This window comes from Cetorhinus maximus, chromosome 22 (assembly GCF_964194155.1).
Source record: "Cetorhinus maximus chromosome 22, sCetMax3.hap1.1, whole genome shotgun sequence".
NCBI lineage: Eukaryota > Metazoa > Chordata > Chondrichthyes > Lamniformes > Cetorhinidae > Cetorhinus > Cetorhinus maximus.
Genome location: NC_135900.1, coordinates 6,952,873 through 6,969,164, shown reverse-complemented (window position 1 = coordinate 6,969,164; position 16,292 = coordinate 6,952,873).

The following is a 16,292-nucleotide window of genomic DNA, read 5'->3' as shown; positions in this document are numbered from 1 at the left end:
TGAACATCTCTATCAAATATTCTCTCAACCTTCTCTTCTCCAAGGAGAGCAGCCCCAGTTTATTCAATCTATCTACGTAACTGACGCCTCTCATCCTCTATTCTGCACTCTCTCCAATGCCTTCACAGTCTGGTGCTCAGAATTGGACGCAACACCCAGACAAGGCTCCAGTGGTGATTTGTTAGTTCATGTCAGGCCTGATAGAACAAACTGCAACAGCTTTGGAGGGGAAGGGCTTAATGGGTGAAAATGACCTCTTTTTGTCCGACCCATTTTTACCTTTTCAGCACTGGGCATTACAGAAGGACCTTGTGTTTATACGTCACCTTGGTAAACTTTACCATCAACGAATCACTGTTGAAGTGTAGCCACTATTACATAGGCAATACGTGACAGCCACTTTATGGATGACGTAATGTTGTTTTTTTTATTCATTCACAGGATGTGGGCTTCGCTGGCTGGCGATTGCCCATCCCTAGTTGCCCTAGAGAAGGTAGTGATGCGCTGCCTTTTTGAACCGCTGCATTCCATGTGGTGTAGGTACACCCACAGTGCTTTGACCCAGCGACAGTGAAGGAGTTAAGGGAGCAGTGTTGGTCAGCACACTGGGACAACCTTCAGCTTCTCCACAAGCATTGTAGGACTCTTTTACATCCACTTGGCTAGGCAAGTGGAGTCTGGGTTTAACATTTGCCCCACTAACAGTGCAGCAACCCCTCAGTACTGCATCCATTCTTCACTCCAGTCTCAGAGTGGGTGTTGAATCCATGGCCTGCTGACTCAGGGGTGAGTGCCAATAACAGTGCACTTAAGTTTTAAAAATTCATCCATGGGATGCGGGCGTCGCTGGCTAGTCCAGCATTTACTGCCCATCCCTAATTGCCCTTGAGAAGGTGGTGGTGAGCTGCCTTCTTGAACCGCTGCAGTCCCTGTGGTGTAGGTACACCCACAGTGCTGTTAGGGAGGGAGTTCCAGGATTTTCACCCAGCGACAGTGAAGGAACGGCGACATATTTCCAAGTCGGGATGGTGAGTGGCTTGGAGGGGAACTTCCATGTGGTGGTGTGACGGTGATATGTTGGCGTTGGTCAGTTGCTTTGGGGGAGGGCAGGGGTGGAAAGTGAATTCTGTGCCAGCTCTTGCTATTATTCTGCCAAACAAAGGCAACATCTACTTGAAGGCTGCATTTAATGGAAAATAAATTTGAACCCATGATTTTTGGCTGGCTTGGCTCATGGCAGATATGGTCTAATGAAGAGAGGTTTGAGTCACCATCACAGCTGATAAAGCAGCTATTTACACAGCAATGTTAGACAGACCTGTCACTCAGAACATGAACATTTTCACAGATCAACGGCCAACATCTGTTTCCACGTTTGCAATCTTTCTCCTGTCTTTCATATTTTTCTGACTAGTTTTATTTGAGAGTTAACCACACTCACACCAGTTGGCAACATAAAGGGACTTGCAACATCAGCTTTATCCCGATCTACCAGCAAACACCTGCAAGTATCGTTAACGTGTTTTAACAATGATGATCTGAGGGGTGTAACTTACCCTTTATGTCTGGCACAATGTATAATATTCCTTGAAAGTTAAATCATTTTTATTTATGAGATCGCTTATTAACTAGCAGATCCCCCATGGCAATGCTCACAGTAACTCTGATGATGCACTGTTTTGCAATGACAGAGCTTTTTACTTTTTTAAATTCATTCATGGGGGGATGTGGGCTTCGCTGGCTGGGCCAACATTTATTGCCCATCCCTAATTGCCCTTGAGAAGGTGGTGGTGAGCCGCCTTCTTGAACCGCTGCCGTCCGTGTGTTATAGGTACACCCACAGAGTGCTGTTAGGGAGGGAGTTCCAGGGCAGCCTGTGCTGTTGTCGTTTCCGGTGCCTGGGTTGATGCCGCTTGGTCCGTCCGCTTTCATTCCTTTTGACTTCGCAGCGGCTTGATACAACTGAGTGGCTTGCTGGGCCATTTCAGAGGGCAGTTAAGAGTCAACCACATTGCTGTGGGTCTGGAGTCACAAGTAGGCCAGACCAGATAAGGATGGCAGATTTCCTTCCCTAAAGGACATTAGTGAACCAGAAGGGCTTTCCTAGCAATCAGCAATGGTTTTGTGGTGGCCATTAGACTAAAAGAAAAGTATTCTGTGACGTTTTCTGCTATCAAGACTGCGATCTTTTTGATTTTTGTTGGGTAAAGGGATTAAGGGTATGGAGCTAAGATGGATAAATGGAGTTGAGGTGCAGACCAGCCATAATCTAATTGAATGATGGGGCAGCTAGGCTCAAGGGGCTAGAATGACCTACTCCTGTACCTGTGCTGAAGGAGATCTGTGCCCTTTTAAGGCCACGAAATTCAACTGCTATCGACAGGGATGCTCTTATTCCAATTAGAGAGTGATGCATTTTAGACACTTAATGAGGTCAGAGGGCAATTGTTTCCCTTGAGATTCGTACCCAGTTAAAAATCCCCGATTCTGTGCCAAAATTAGAAAACGATTGGTCTCCTCTCCTTTAAGGGAGTTAGGAAGGGTCAAGGCCATGGGGAGATTTGAAGACAAGGATGAGAACTTTTAAATCACGGCATTTTGTAAGATTATTAGGTTACTAGCCGGAATACTAGTTATTAAAAGCTAACTTTATTTGGTACCCTTCCTGGTAGGTGTGGGAAAACTCAAAAAATACGGCCCAATATAAGTAGAGAGACCATGGGAAAATCATTTTGAGTTTTATGAAAAAGAGCTTACTTGCAGCAAAAAGCTGAGGCCTCAATGCTGTCTGTGGGAAATGCTTGTGTATGTAAAAACACGGGATTGGAATGTCTAGGCCCTTCTAGGAGACAAAACCTCAGATTCTTGAGATAAGAGGCAGATAAGAGACAAGAAAAGAGATAGATAAGACTTAGATAGGAGATACGATAAGAGGTCGATAAGATACAGTCGAACACAAATGGATGTGGAAAACATTATGTCATGGTATGATGCTCACACGAACGATATCTGGTTGGTCAAGGGAAGTATGCTCAAAGATAGGGCTGAAGATGATTGGGTGAGGGAGGGGTTAATTGGATAAGAGCCAGGGTAAAGGAGACTCTGACTTTGTATCTGTGCACTGGAGAGACCTAAAGACAAGAGGACAAGACAAGAGGCAAGGGAGAGAGAAAGAGAAACAGAGAAGAACCCAAAGATCAGAAGTTGCAAGAAGAGAAGTCATCATGCATGAGCTGTCCATCCAATCAGTCATAATACGGGAAGTATATAACCTGCATTAGACTGTAAATCGCTGCCTGAGTTTATTGTAATAGATTACCTTAAACTTAATAAACTAGTTCTGACTTTATACCTCATTCAAGGAGTTTCACGACTGAACTTTTTGCCAGTCCGTTCTCATAACAAGTAGAGATTCAAAAACCCGTAAAAAGAATGATTCATTAATGGGATGTGAGTATCGCAGGCAAGGCCAGCATTTGTTGCCCATCCCTAATTGCCCTTGAACTGAGTGGCTTGCTCGGCCATTTCAGAGGGCAGTTAAGAGTCAACCGCATTGCTGTGAGTCTGAAGTCACATATAGGCCAGACCGGGTAAGGATGGCAGATTTCCCAACCTAAAGAACATCAGTGAACCAGATGGGTTTTTATAACAATTGATAGTTGTCGTGGTTACCATTACTGACGCTGGCTTTCAATTCCAGACTTTATTAATTGAATTTAATTTTCACCATCTGCTATGGTGGGATTTGAACATGGAGAGCAGACTTGCATGAGAAGGGCAGTGTCGGTGGGAGAGAAAAACCGGCGGCAGAGAGCCCCTTCAACCTGTATCTACCTGTCAGGGCCGAAGTGTGACGTCATAGGAAACCAGGTGGGTGGTAGGTGGGCATCTCTTCCGTGTCTCTTTTGATTGGCCAAGTGGTTTAAATCAGGAGACGTTATTACAGCTGAAGAGCACAGTTAAGAAATTCACTTTTAAAATATTTAAGGTCCAAATTAATTAATTAAATAGAATAGAGATGGCTGGGCAGGTGATATGTTGCAGCTGTTACTGTGGGGTCTGGTGGACGCCAGTGTGATCCACAGTGACCACATCTGCAGCAGGTGTTGGCTGCTGGAGGAAATTCGGCTCAGAGTTGATGGGCTGGAGTCCGAGCTGTGGACACTGCGACACATCAGGGAGGGGGAGAGTTACCCGGACACTGTGTTTCAGGAGACAGTCACACCCCTTAGATTGATTACATCCAATTTGGACCGTGGTCAGGGACATGAGATTGTGACTGCGAGTGAGGCAGGTATGGGGATCCAGAATTTAGCTTTGGAGGAGCCTCAGCCAGTGCCCTTGTCCAATAGGTGTGAGGTCCTTGTTCCCGGTGTGGACGAGGGCAAAAAACTTGGCAGATGGAGTTTAATGTAGGAAAGTGTGAGGTCATGCACTTTGGTTGGAAGAATCAAAAGGCAGATTATTATTTAATTGGAGAGAGACTCCAAAAGAGTGCAGCACAGAGGGATCTGGGTGTTCTTGTGCATGAAACATAAAGAGTTAGCATGCAGGTGCAGCGAGTAATTAAGGCGGCAAATGGAATTTTGGCCTGTATTGCTAGGGGGTTGGAGTTTAAAAATAGGGAAGTCTTGTTACAACTGTACAGGGTGTTGGTGAGGCAGCACTTGAAGTACTGCATATAGCTTTGGTCCCCGTGTTTAAGAAAGGATATACTGGCATTGGAGGCAGTTCAAAAGTGAAATGTTAGGGAGCTGGGACTATGAGGAGCTGGCATGAAAGAGGAGTTGGGGCCTGGGGCAGATCAGCCAAGATCTTATTGAATGGGGGGCGGTGGGGGGGTGGGGGGGGGGGTGGTGGGGAGGGGGGAGGGGTGGCAGGCTTGAGGGGCCAAGCGACCTGCTCCTACTCCTATTTCTTAGGTTCCTATGTGTCCCCAGAGCATTAACCTGGGCTTCTGAATTACTAGTCCAGGGACATTAACAATACACTACCATCACCCCCTTAAAAGTATTGCAGGACTGGGAACCAATGTAGGTCAGCAAGCACAGGAGTAACAGGCAATGGCACTTGGTGCAAGTTAGGACATCAGCAGCAGAGTTTTGGATGACCTCAAGTTTACAGAAGGCAGAAGTTGGGTGGCCGGCCAGGAGAGTATTGGAATAGCTGAATCCAGAGGTAACAGAGGCACGGAGAGTTTTAATATATAGAATGGAATGGCTGGGGCTCGATTCCACTATCCTCAGTTATCAGTATTTTACCAGGACATTACCAGAACTGAGAACCTATCAGAATCATTGAATCTTTACAGTGCAGAAGGGGGTCATTTGGCTCAAGTCTGCACTGCCTCTCTGAAAGGGCTCTCCACCCAGTCCCACTCCCCTGCCTTATCCCCATAACTTTGCACATTCTCTCTTTTCCGGTAGCAATCCAATTTCCTTTTGAATAACTTGATCGAACCTGCCTCCACCACCCTCTCAGGAAGTTCGTTCCAGACTCCCACCACCCTCTGGGTGAAAAAACTTTTCCTCGCATCACATTTACTCCTTTTGCCCATTAATTTGAATCTGTGCCCTTTAGTCCTTGAGTGGGAACAGTTTCTCACTATTTATCCTGTCCGTACCCCTCAGGATCTTGTATACCACTATCATCTCCTCTCAGCCTTCTTTTCTCCAGGAAAACAATCCCAACCTCTCCAATCTATCCTCTTTATCCCTGCAATCTAGAAAGATTAAACAGACTGGGGCCCTTGTCTCAAGGAAAGAGAAGGCTGACAGGTGACTTGATAGAGGTCTTTAAAGTTACTATTAGGGGAGGCGGTGGTATAGTGGTATTATCACTGGATTAATAATCCAGAGGCCCAGGGTAATGCTCTGGGACCTGCGATCAAATCCCACCATGGCAGAAATTTGAATTCAATAAGGAAAAATCTGGAATTAAATTTTAATGATGGCCATTGTTGATTGTTGTAAAAACCCATCTGGTTCTCTAATGTCCTTTAGGGAAGAAAATCAGCCATCCTTAGCTGGTCTGGCCTACATATGACTCCAGACCCACAATGTGGGCGGCTCTGAAATGGCCTAGTAAGCCACTCAGTTCTCAAGGGCAATTAGGGATGGGCAATAAATGCTGGCCTAGCCAGAGACGCCCACATGAATGAATAAAAAAAATCAGGGGCAGATGTAAAGAAGACGTATCCACTTGTGGGGGAGTCGAAAACTAGGAGCCATCAATATAAGATTGACACAAATAAAAATTCAGGAGAAACCTCTTTACATAGAGAGTGGCGAGAATGTGGAACTTACTACCACAGGGAGAGGCTAAGGTCAATAGTACAGATACATTTAAGGGAAAGGTGGATAAACACATGAGGGAGAAAGGAATAGAAGGATATGTTGATGAGGGCAGGATGAAGATGCATAAGAGTTTTGTGTGTAAAATAAACACCAAAACAGACAATTTGAGATGAAGCCCAGTTTCTGTGCTGTATCTTCTGCGTATTGGGTATAGGTTGCGGCTGAATGATTGTGTATAAATCGGGAGACACGGACAATGCTCATAATGTGGAAGGAAGTTAGTCAGAACACTATTTCAGTTAATTTTATAAGCAAATACAACTTGGTTCCAATTTGTCACAATGTTTCCTTTCTCATTGGATAGTATGAAGGATTTAGAATTATTGCAGAGAATGAGAGGTTTCTAAACATAAGTGTAATTTACAACCACAAAGGGCAGAATTTTTCGTTTGGCGTTCAGGCCCGTGCCCGACCCTGCTCGAGTGTGAAATAGCGTGTGATGATGTCAGGCGAGTGTCCCAACGTCATCGCGCACTCGAGCAATATTCCAGTCAGCAAGCGTGCGCTAAACTCGGAAGTGCACCCGCCGACAATTATGAGGTCAATTAAGCCCAATTAACGGAGATTTTTCGCTGCCTGTCCCATGTTACGGTTGGTGGCCGGGAGAATCGGCCTGGCAGCTTTCGCATTTTTCAGGAAACCTCATCCATCGGCGGGATGAGGTTTCTGTTATTAAGTATAATGTACGGACAGAATTTCCATCACGTATATGTTCAGGTGACTGGTTCTGACGCGTGGGCATTTTTTTTCCGGAGTTTTAAATCTTCATTTATTGCATTTAAATTCTTCAGCTCCCCAAGGCAGCTCTCTGTATCTCTCTCTAATGCCGCACTCCCCCACGCCAGGCGCTGACTTCAGCGCTCGGCCTCCTCTCAACCCCATCCTGGCTGCGCTGACCCTTTCAGTGCCCATTTCACGCTGGCTGGCCAATTAACAGCCAGCATGAAGTTGTGGGCGGGGACTGATCGCGGTCAGCAGTACTTTGTCCGGCTGCTCCCTGGCCTGCCAATCGCGGGCACCCACCAAACTAGAAACCCTGCCCGATGTTTCAGCTCTATATTAAGAGAATGTGAGGTATAATATCTTCAAATACCCATCGAGAAGATTTATCTATGAATCGACTGCTATCTGTTCTGACCAAACACTATATTGTTGATCACATACCACAAAACAGGGAGGTATTTTATCATTATTATTTGGTTGGATTTTGAGTTCCTGCTGAACAGGATCATGGGATGTAACTATTCCTCCCTGCTAGTTGATCTACAGTTGCAATATCTCATTCATTACACATTGATATTATATGTTAAAAGTGTGCAATTTTCACAGTTCTCTTCATTGGTCATAACCCACCTTACAGTAACAGGCATTTGCATATGGTTAATAACAATGTGTAGTGTGCACTTTGCACATCATGATATCCCTGCTGTAATGTACACTTTGTACACTGTTAATAACTCATTGCAAAATACACATTCTATGCCGCTGGTAACCTGGCACAGTGTGTACATGGTATACTATGAATAAACCTGTGTAATATGCACACTATATACTGGCAGTGCCATCACAAAGATATCCCAAGAGGGAAGTGAAGTCTGAGCTGGATGAACCACCAACTGGTGAAGAGATTAAGATTAATCTTAATCCACAATTAAATCACACAAACCCCAGAATAGATAGGATTCCAGCTGAGCTCTATAAACAAGGAGGAGCTATCTTACAGCACGCTGGGAGAAAGGGACAATGCCTTAGGACCTTCGAGGTGCAGTGATTGTCTTTCACTACAAAGACAAGCGAAAGAGACCTGACTGTTCAAACTACAGAGACATCACCTTATTGTCCATTGCAAGTAAAATCCTGGCCTGAGTGCTTCTAAATAGACTTGTTCCGACAATTACTGAAGAAAGTCCTCACTGAAAGTCAGTGCAGATTCAGACTCAACAGAGGGACTACAGACATGATCTTTGTGCTGAGGCAGATTTAAGAGAAATGTACAGAACAAAACATGGGCCTGTATGCTACCTTTGCAGATCTCACCAAGGTATTCAATATAGTCAACCGGGATAGACTTTGGAAGATACTATCCCCGTTGGCGCAGCCTCCAGGATTTCTCACCATGCTCTGTGTAAGAGTTAAACAGGGGTTCCTTTGGTTTTAGTAAAACCAAAGCTCAGCAAAATTCTCCGGGTGAACCTTGTACACCATAGGGCCGATATTAGCAAAGCTCTCCAGAAAGACCGTGGGGATCATAAGGGATTAACTGGATAGGAGACAGAAGTGCCAGGGATGGAGCCGGGCTAGAATGAGATAAAGAGGCCCTGCCTGGGTTAGTAAAAGAAACATACGTTGGACTGGAGACATCTGCTTATTATCTGATTATGTACTGACAGGATTGGAATTTGAATAATGCAATGTGTATGTGACTAGTTGTGTATAAAAAAGATGGTTTTCTTGCAATCAGTAGAGTTCTGTTTTAGCCAGCCTAAGGCAGACTCTCCCTGCATTCACTTGAATAAAACGATCGTTAACCTGCATCTGAGTCTCCTGTGGTCAAATCTTAGAAGGCACCACAACATCTGGTGTAGTCGGCGGGAAACTCATCTTGAACCATTGGAGCAGCACTGCAAAACTGGTGAGCATAGTTTATTTACCACCCACAGTTAGTGCAGGAAGCCAACTCGAGGATGGACTGGTCGAGTATCAAAGAATCTAAAGGAGAACTCAGTACAGGGAAGCGCTGAAAGAAGGGAGGTCGCTAGCGAAGGGCCAAATTCGCGTTGGTGGTATCCGCACAGGGACTGAAATAGAAATCCTAGCCAGTGGCATCCACGTAGAATATGAATAAATAAATAAATGCAGTCAGGGCAGGAGAAAAATGAATTGCTCTAAATCACAACAGCTGTTTGTGGATGAGAGAGAGTGAAAGAGAGAGAGAGAGGGGTAGCCCTATGGGGGAATTAATGAGCAGTGACAGGCAGGAGCTGAGGAAATGTGAGCTTCAGTCGGTTTGATTGTCCCTGTAGGTGGAGCCTCCAAGATCCCTTCACTCCCCCCACTGCTACTTGAAGTTTCATTTAGAATATGAAAGTTTTAAGTCATTAAGTTCAATGTTATAAGAATGGAAGTACATATCTTTATATGTGTGTGTGTTTGTGTGCAATAAAGTGTTTGTGTGCAAGGAAGTATTTGTTTGTGAGCTTCAATGTGTTTTCTTCCTTAAATTGTCATTTGCATGTGGAGTTCAGCACTTTATGGTCAAAGCCTCATATTAGATTAAAGGAAAAGTATACTCAAACATTCCAAAGTTTTGAGTATAAGGCTCGAGTTGAGATTTCTGGCAAAATTGCAATTCCAAAGTATTGTAAAGATAAAACAGGGCTTTCCTTTGTTTGAGATGAACCAGCCTTTGTAAAAAAAAATCTGCCTGAAATTCAAAAGGATTCTAGGAAGACCAAAAGGCATAAACACATGGTTTAGGAGGTTTCTACGGATAAAAAGGGGTTTCTTTTGAAGAGATGAATTAAATAGGAAAGCAAATCTGCACTCCAATAGCACTGTTATTTGAATTTAGGACAATCTGGAGATGTGAAAAGTGCAGGGTAATTTAGCAGGTTACTTTTGAATAACTAGGTTGCTATCCAAGGTAAAGAATATATGTTGATAAACATGTGAGACTTTTAAACTTTTAATCTGGATACAAATTTATACACATGAGAAAGAGGTTGTTTTAATTTTGATAGTGTAAATTACAGTTCTTACAAAGTTTAAAAATTTGAGGTTTAGTTCCCGATAAAGTCTTCAGAGGGGGATTTTTATCTTAAAGGCTTTGACAACAATTGACACTAATTCAAATGCTGCAAGCTTTTTGTTTGTATAAGTTTGTTCCCCGAATGTAAGGTTAAGCTCAAGACCTTGACAAAGTTTGGCAGAAATCCAATTTTTGGCAGAGTTAATGAATCTGGGATAATTCTAAAATGGAAAAAAAAAGGTCAGACACAATCGAGTGGGTTACTTTTGAGAAAATAAAATGTTGATTGAGGAGAAGATAAGGAAGCAAAACATGTTAATGCCTGGAATCAAATTTCTGGCAAATGTTTGATTCCATCTCTCTCCTCCATCCTCACCCCTTTTTGATCCCCTTATTTCAAATATTTATTTTTTAATTTTTATATGCATATTTTTTCCCACTTATTTTTATTATTATTCTTATTTTTAAAATTTATTTCCATTCATTGTTTTACCCCCACCTTTTAACCTATTTCGATCTTATTTCCCACACCACCCCCTCCCCCTCACCCCACCCCCACTCGGGCCACCTTTCACTTGCTCATCCTGCTTTCTACTCTGAATGTCACCATTAGCACCTCCTTTTGCCAGTATCACCACCATCAACATCCCTTCAACCTTTTGTTTAAGACATCTTTTGCAATCTCTCCTTTGCCTCCACCTATCACTGGCCTTCTATCCAGCTTCACCTGTTCCATCCCCCCTTAAACAGTAGATATTTCACCACATTTTTACTTCTCTTAGTTCTGAAGAAGAGTCATATGGACTCGAAACGTTAACTCTGTCTTTCTCTCCACAGATGCTGTCAGACCTGCTGAGTTTTTCCAGCAATTTTTGTTTTTGTTTCAGATTTCCAGCATCCGCAGTATTTTGCTTTTATCACAAAGGTTTGATTTCTGTTTTATAAGAGCTATGAGACTTCTTTATTGGATTGTAAAGCCTCTCTAGAAAGCTGAACAAAGTAAGATGGTAGCTTGCATGTGTAAAATGGTATGAGGGAATGATTAAGGGTCGGAGATATGGTTAAGGAAAGAGGACACAATATACTAACTGTTTTAAGAGAACTAAATTTGATAATCTGACCATCACCTGAGACATTGAAACCGCACAGAGGGAGGTAAGCAAAGATCTAGAGACAGAGAATCCTATTGACATGGAATGGTTAATATGGCCTAAAGAGTAAGGAAACATTTTTAAATGATCAAGGCAATAGAGAAACTGACCTCAAGAGAATCTTAGGATGATTGTGGTCAGAGGGAGTAAAAAACTTAAAGGTAAAAGTGTAAGGAATCTGTAGTTGAGACAATTGAAGGGTAAGGAGAAATAATACTTAACAACAATTTACCACAAGATGGATGCAGGTAAAGGGAAAGCTGGGAAAAGGCTAAATAAATGTATTACTGACTATATTAACGTGCCTGCGAGCTACACCAGCATAGGACCACAGGATTAACACCAGGATCACATGCAAAGTTAAATGGCTCCTGGAGAAAACCACCACTGAAAGTGAAGATGTTGAGCCATTGAAAGATAGGATAAGAAGATGCATTGTAGAGTTGTGTAGACAGCTTAAGGAATTGAGGTCCGAGGTGAGACAGCAGCAGGAGATAGCGGACCAGGAAAGAATTGAGGAGGGGTGGTTCCCCCAGGGACATGCAGGGATTGAGGGATAAGGTAATGGTGAATGTAACGCCTGAGAAACAAGCTTTTCACCCAAGTGGGTAGGACTTTACGAGATAATAATGATTAGCGACACTTGCGCATGTATGGACATGAAAGGGAAGGGGCACTGGAAGCACTGGTCACAATTGAAATATGTTACTGACTGATCTTATTTTACAGGACTAATCTCGTCTGACTGGTGATGGCCCAGATGGTTATTTGTCTAATTTACATAATGTTAACCACCACACCAATACTCGCGGGATTGATAATGCTAGCGGAGGGAACGGGGAATACCACCCGACAAACACCACAGACGGGACTATGGTATACCACAAGTGGTGCAGAATGCAACACCCAGCATGGGACACTGAACATAACAATAGGAGAGTAAGTAACTTTGCATTGCAGTATGGGTCTGCTTAAGTTCGGACATGGAAGCAGTGACAACTTGACACACATGGACGGTTGGTGGGGACTCTTTGGGAAGACCGATTTGTTTGTTAAATTCCCGAATCTAACTAGTGTCCCAGTGGTGCTCGACTCATACTCAAGCCCTGTACATGGCCTTAATGGGTCAGTTAATGATAGAAGCAGCTCAGTTCAACGGTGGAACATGGCCAATGGCCCAAGGGAAGAACCGGCTGAAATGCAGCCGGGTAAATAATGTCGCTACAGTGTTTAATTCAGGAACCTCGGTTGTTAATTCCATCGACCTAGCTACTGTGGACCAAAGGGTCTGAACCTTAAGTTTGCAGCTTAAGAAAATTTTAGAAAAGGAGCAAGGGATCAACGAGGCCCCGACCAAGACCTGACACGAACAGTTCAGAGCTTGACCACTGTGCTGGTGGGCCATGTGGGCATTATTAACAAATTAATTGGGATGGGTGTTTGAAGAAGCACAGGAGAATTTGAGACAAATTCATGAGGGTATGGTCCCTTTATGGGTAACAAATGCACACCTTTTTAACCTTTCGCAACACAATCACGGTTTGACCGGTTGCCAGCTTGGGAGCTAACACGTGTGTATGGAACTGATGCCGAATGTATTATGGATAATAACATGTTGATAGGTATTGTCTTCTTGATACCCATTTTACCCAAGTCAACACCCAGCAGGGCGTTATATAGGGTAGAGAATATAGGGGTAATCAGGGGGAATCATTATCTAAGATATCGCAATATACCGCCATATGCAATGGAGATAGAGGGTAGTATGGTCAGTACTTCATTAGATGGACGCAGTATAGAAGCCATCTCAGTAGTATGCGCTCATCCGATATACAGAAACAGAAGAGGAAAGGTGTGGATTTAATGCTACAGCTAATTGTACAATGGAGATTATATGGGCTGCAAAAGAACCAATCCATGTTGCATACGTGGGTAATGGGAGATATTGTATTACCATGTGGCAACAAGAGCTCCAGTACAGGAACAACCAGTCATGCCCCATATACAACCATTCAGTGTGCTTACACCCACAGGTGCTGGCAAGAGTGGGGAAGGTAGAACTGGTTGAAATATATAAGAGAGGAACAGTTAATGTTCAAGCTGAGGAAAGTGTAAAAGACAACCTGATGCAGTATCTGAGCCAGCTCCCCTATGCTATCTCACTATTGCCCGCAACTCACCCTAACCTGAGATGAGGCCCAATGAGTGTATAGGACACATTATACACTCCAGCAACAGGCTCGAGCCTCAACTGATGTCATTAGACAAATGGACTCTACCACCTGGTGTGAGGAACTGTGGAATTGGGGATCGAATGCATAGATACACCCATAGATTCAGATTATCTCCCATGCTCTGGTTGTTGCCCAACTGTTATTAATTTTATATTTAACATGCCTGATCTATCGCACCAGGAGGCCACATGGGGAATGGCGATGGGGGCTTAAAATTTGGGGCAACAAAGCGTTAAATCAGGGGCCTAAATTGAAGGGCCGACAAGTACAGATGGTCTGACCCAGTACCTTTACAACCCTAAGCTGGACACCTGGCCAATATCGATGGGTGGCGGAGTGTAAAGGGAAAGGATAGTACACTGAACTGACTAACTTTGGCTAGACCAAGGGCCCAAAATGGGGGACTGTAAGAGTTAAACAGGGATTTCTATGTTTTTAGTAAAACCAAAGCTCAGCAGAATTCTCCAGGTGAACCTTGTACACCATAGGGCCGATATTAGCAAAGCTCTCCAGAAAGACCTTGGGGATAATAAGGGATTAACTAGATAGGAGACAGAAGTGCCAGGGATGGAGCCAGGCTAGAACGAGATAAAGAAGCCCTGCTTGGGTTAGTAAGAAATATGTGCCTTGCAATGGAGGCATCTGCTTATTATCTGTTTATATACTGACAGGATTGGATTGGAATTTGAATAAAGCAATGTGTATGTGACTAGTTGTGTATAAAAAAGATAGTTTTCCTGTAAGATGTAGAGTTATGTTTTAGCCAGTCTAAGGCAGACTCTCCCTGCGTTCGCTTGAATAAAATGATCGTTAACCTGCATCTGAGTCTCCTGTGGTCAATTCTTAGAAGGCACCACAACATCTATCAACTACACGAAGAGCAGAAAGGTTATGTCGAGCAGAATGGAGTGCTCTCATGCAGCTTCCTTTACTCTTATAGTGTTAAGCAAGGTTGGTGTTCTGGCACCAACCCTTTTCTCTATTTTCTTCAATGTGATGCTTCAAGAGACAAAGGCAGGCTTGACACAGGGCAGATACGTCCTCTTCTAAACAGATGGAAATCTCTGAACCTGTGACGCTTCCTGGCACATACCAAAAACACAGAACAGCAGATCATGGAGCCTCTGTCCGTCTGACACACACAGAGAAAGGCGATGAATCTCATTGTAAACTGTTCCTCTGAGGCAGAAAATGCTTTTGGCCTTATTATTAGACTAAAGAAAACAAAAGTGCTGAACCAACCACATCCAGGAGGAAATTACATTCCACTGTAAATCAGCATTGACAGCAGTAGGACAGTTTATCTACCTAGGTAGCATGATCTCGGATGATGTGCTGTCAACAACGGCATAGTCAATCAACTTTCCAACCCAACACTTCCTTTGGCCGCCTTTTGAAGCGGACCTGGAGAAACCATTCACTGCACATCTCTAACAAAACTCAAATATACAGAGTGATCGTCATCCGCAGCCTATGGATCAGAATCAGGGGTTCTGCACAGAAAACAAATATGGCTGTGGGAGTGTTTCTTCCATTAATGCTGTCTTCAATCCATCATGAATACCAAATGGCAGAACTGCATCTCAAACACTGAAGTTCTCAACAGAGCCAATCTACCCAGTATTGAATCCATTCTCTTGTAACGCTAACTGTGCTGGGCAGGACATGTGTCCACGCTTGGACAAGTCCAGAATACCAAAAGCAGTGCTTTATGGTGAACTGTGCTGCAGTAAGTGAGACCGTGGTGCACCTCACAAAGGCTTCAAAGACCAGCTAAAAGACAACTCTCCCTGGCTGACATTGACCAGTGTGTGTGGGAGCAGGAGGCTATTGACAACTGGCTCAGAGCAACCAGGAAAGATACCTACCAGTTTGAAACATACAGGAGTGAGGCTGTTGAAGACAGTTGCAGACAATGGAGGGAGTCCGCTTATACCAGAGCCTCTCTTCAGCCACCAATGATCAAGCCAACAACCACAGAGACAAGCCTTGCCATGATCGTTGCCTATGAAGAAGAATCTGCCATTATAGTGGCAGTGTCGGAGTGACTGCATAATCTCCACTTGCCTGGATGAGTACAGCTCCAAAAACACTCAAGAAGCTCAACACCGCCTAGGACAAAGCAGCCTTCATCGACATCTCATCCACCACAATGAACATTGCACAGTAGCAGCAGTGTGTACCATTGACAAGATGCACTGCAGCACCTTTCAAACCCATGACCTGCACCACATGGGAGAAAAAAGGCTGCAGGCACATGGGAAACACCCCTACCTGGAAGTTCCCCTCCAAGCCACTCACCATCCTGAATTGGAATAAATCGCAATTCCTCTTGCTGGCCTAAAATCCTGGAACTCCCTCCCTAACAGCACTGTGTGGGTGTACCTACACCACATGGACTGCAGTGGTTCAAGAAGGCAGCTCACCACCACCTTCTCAAGGACAATTGGGGATAGGCAACAAATGCTGGACTTGGGACACTAACATCCCCTGAACTAATAAAAAAGAATTTCCAGTAACAGACATTGTTCAGTAATTTGCCATCTGCCATTACTAACATATTTTAATTCTTAATGCAATCTCAATTTTACTGTGAGGAAGGACATTCAAAAACAGAAGTAAATATTAACTAAATTATTAATTATTAAGACATCGGCAAAAAGATCATTATGCATCCTGTATATGACTGGGACCATAGTTTTGACTCTGCTGCTTAAAGGGGAATGAATTTAACTGTCCTGACTCAGTTCCTGACGGCTGCAGGTCAGGATAAATGACTGAATAATCGCTCACTCATAAGATC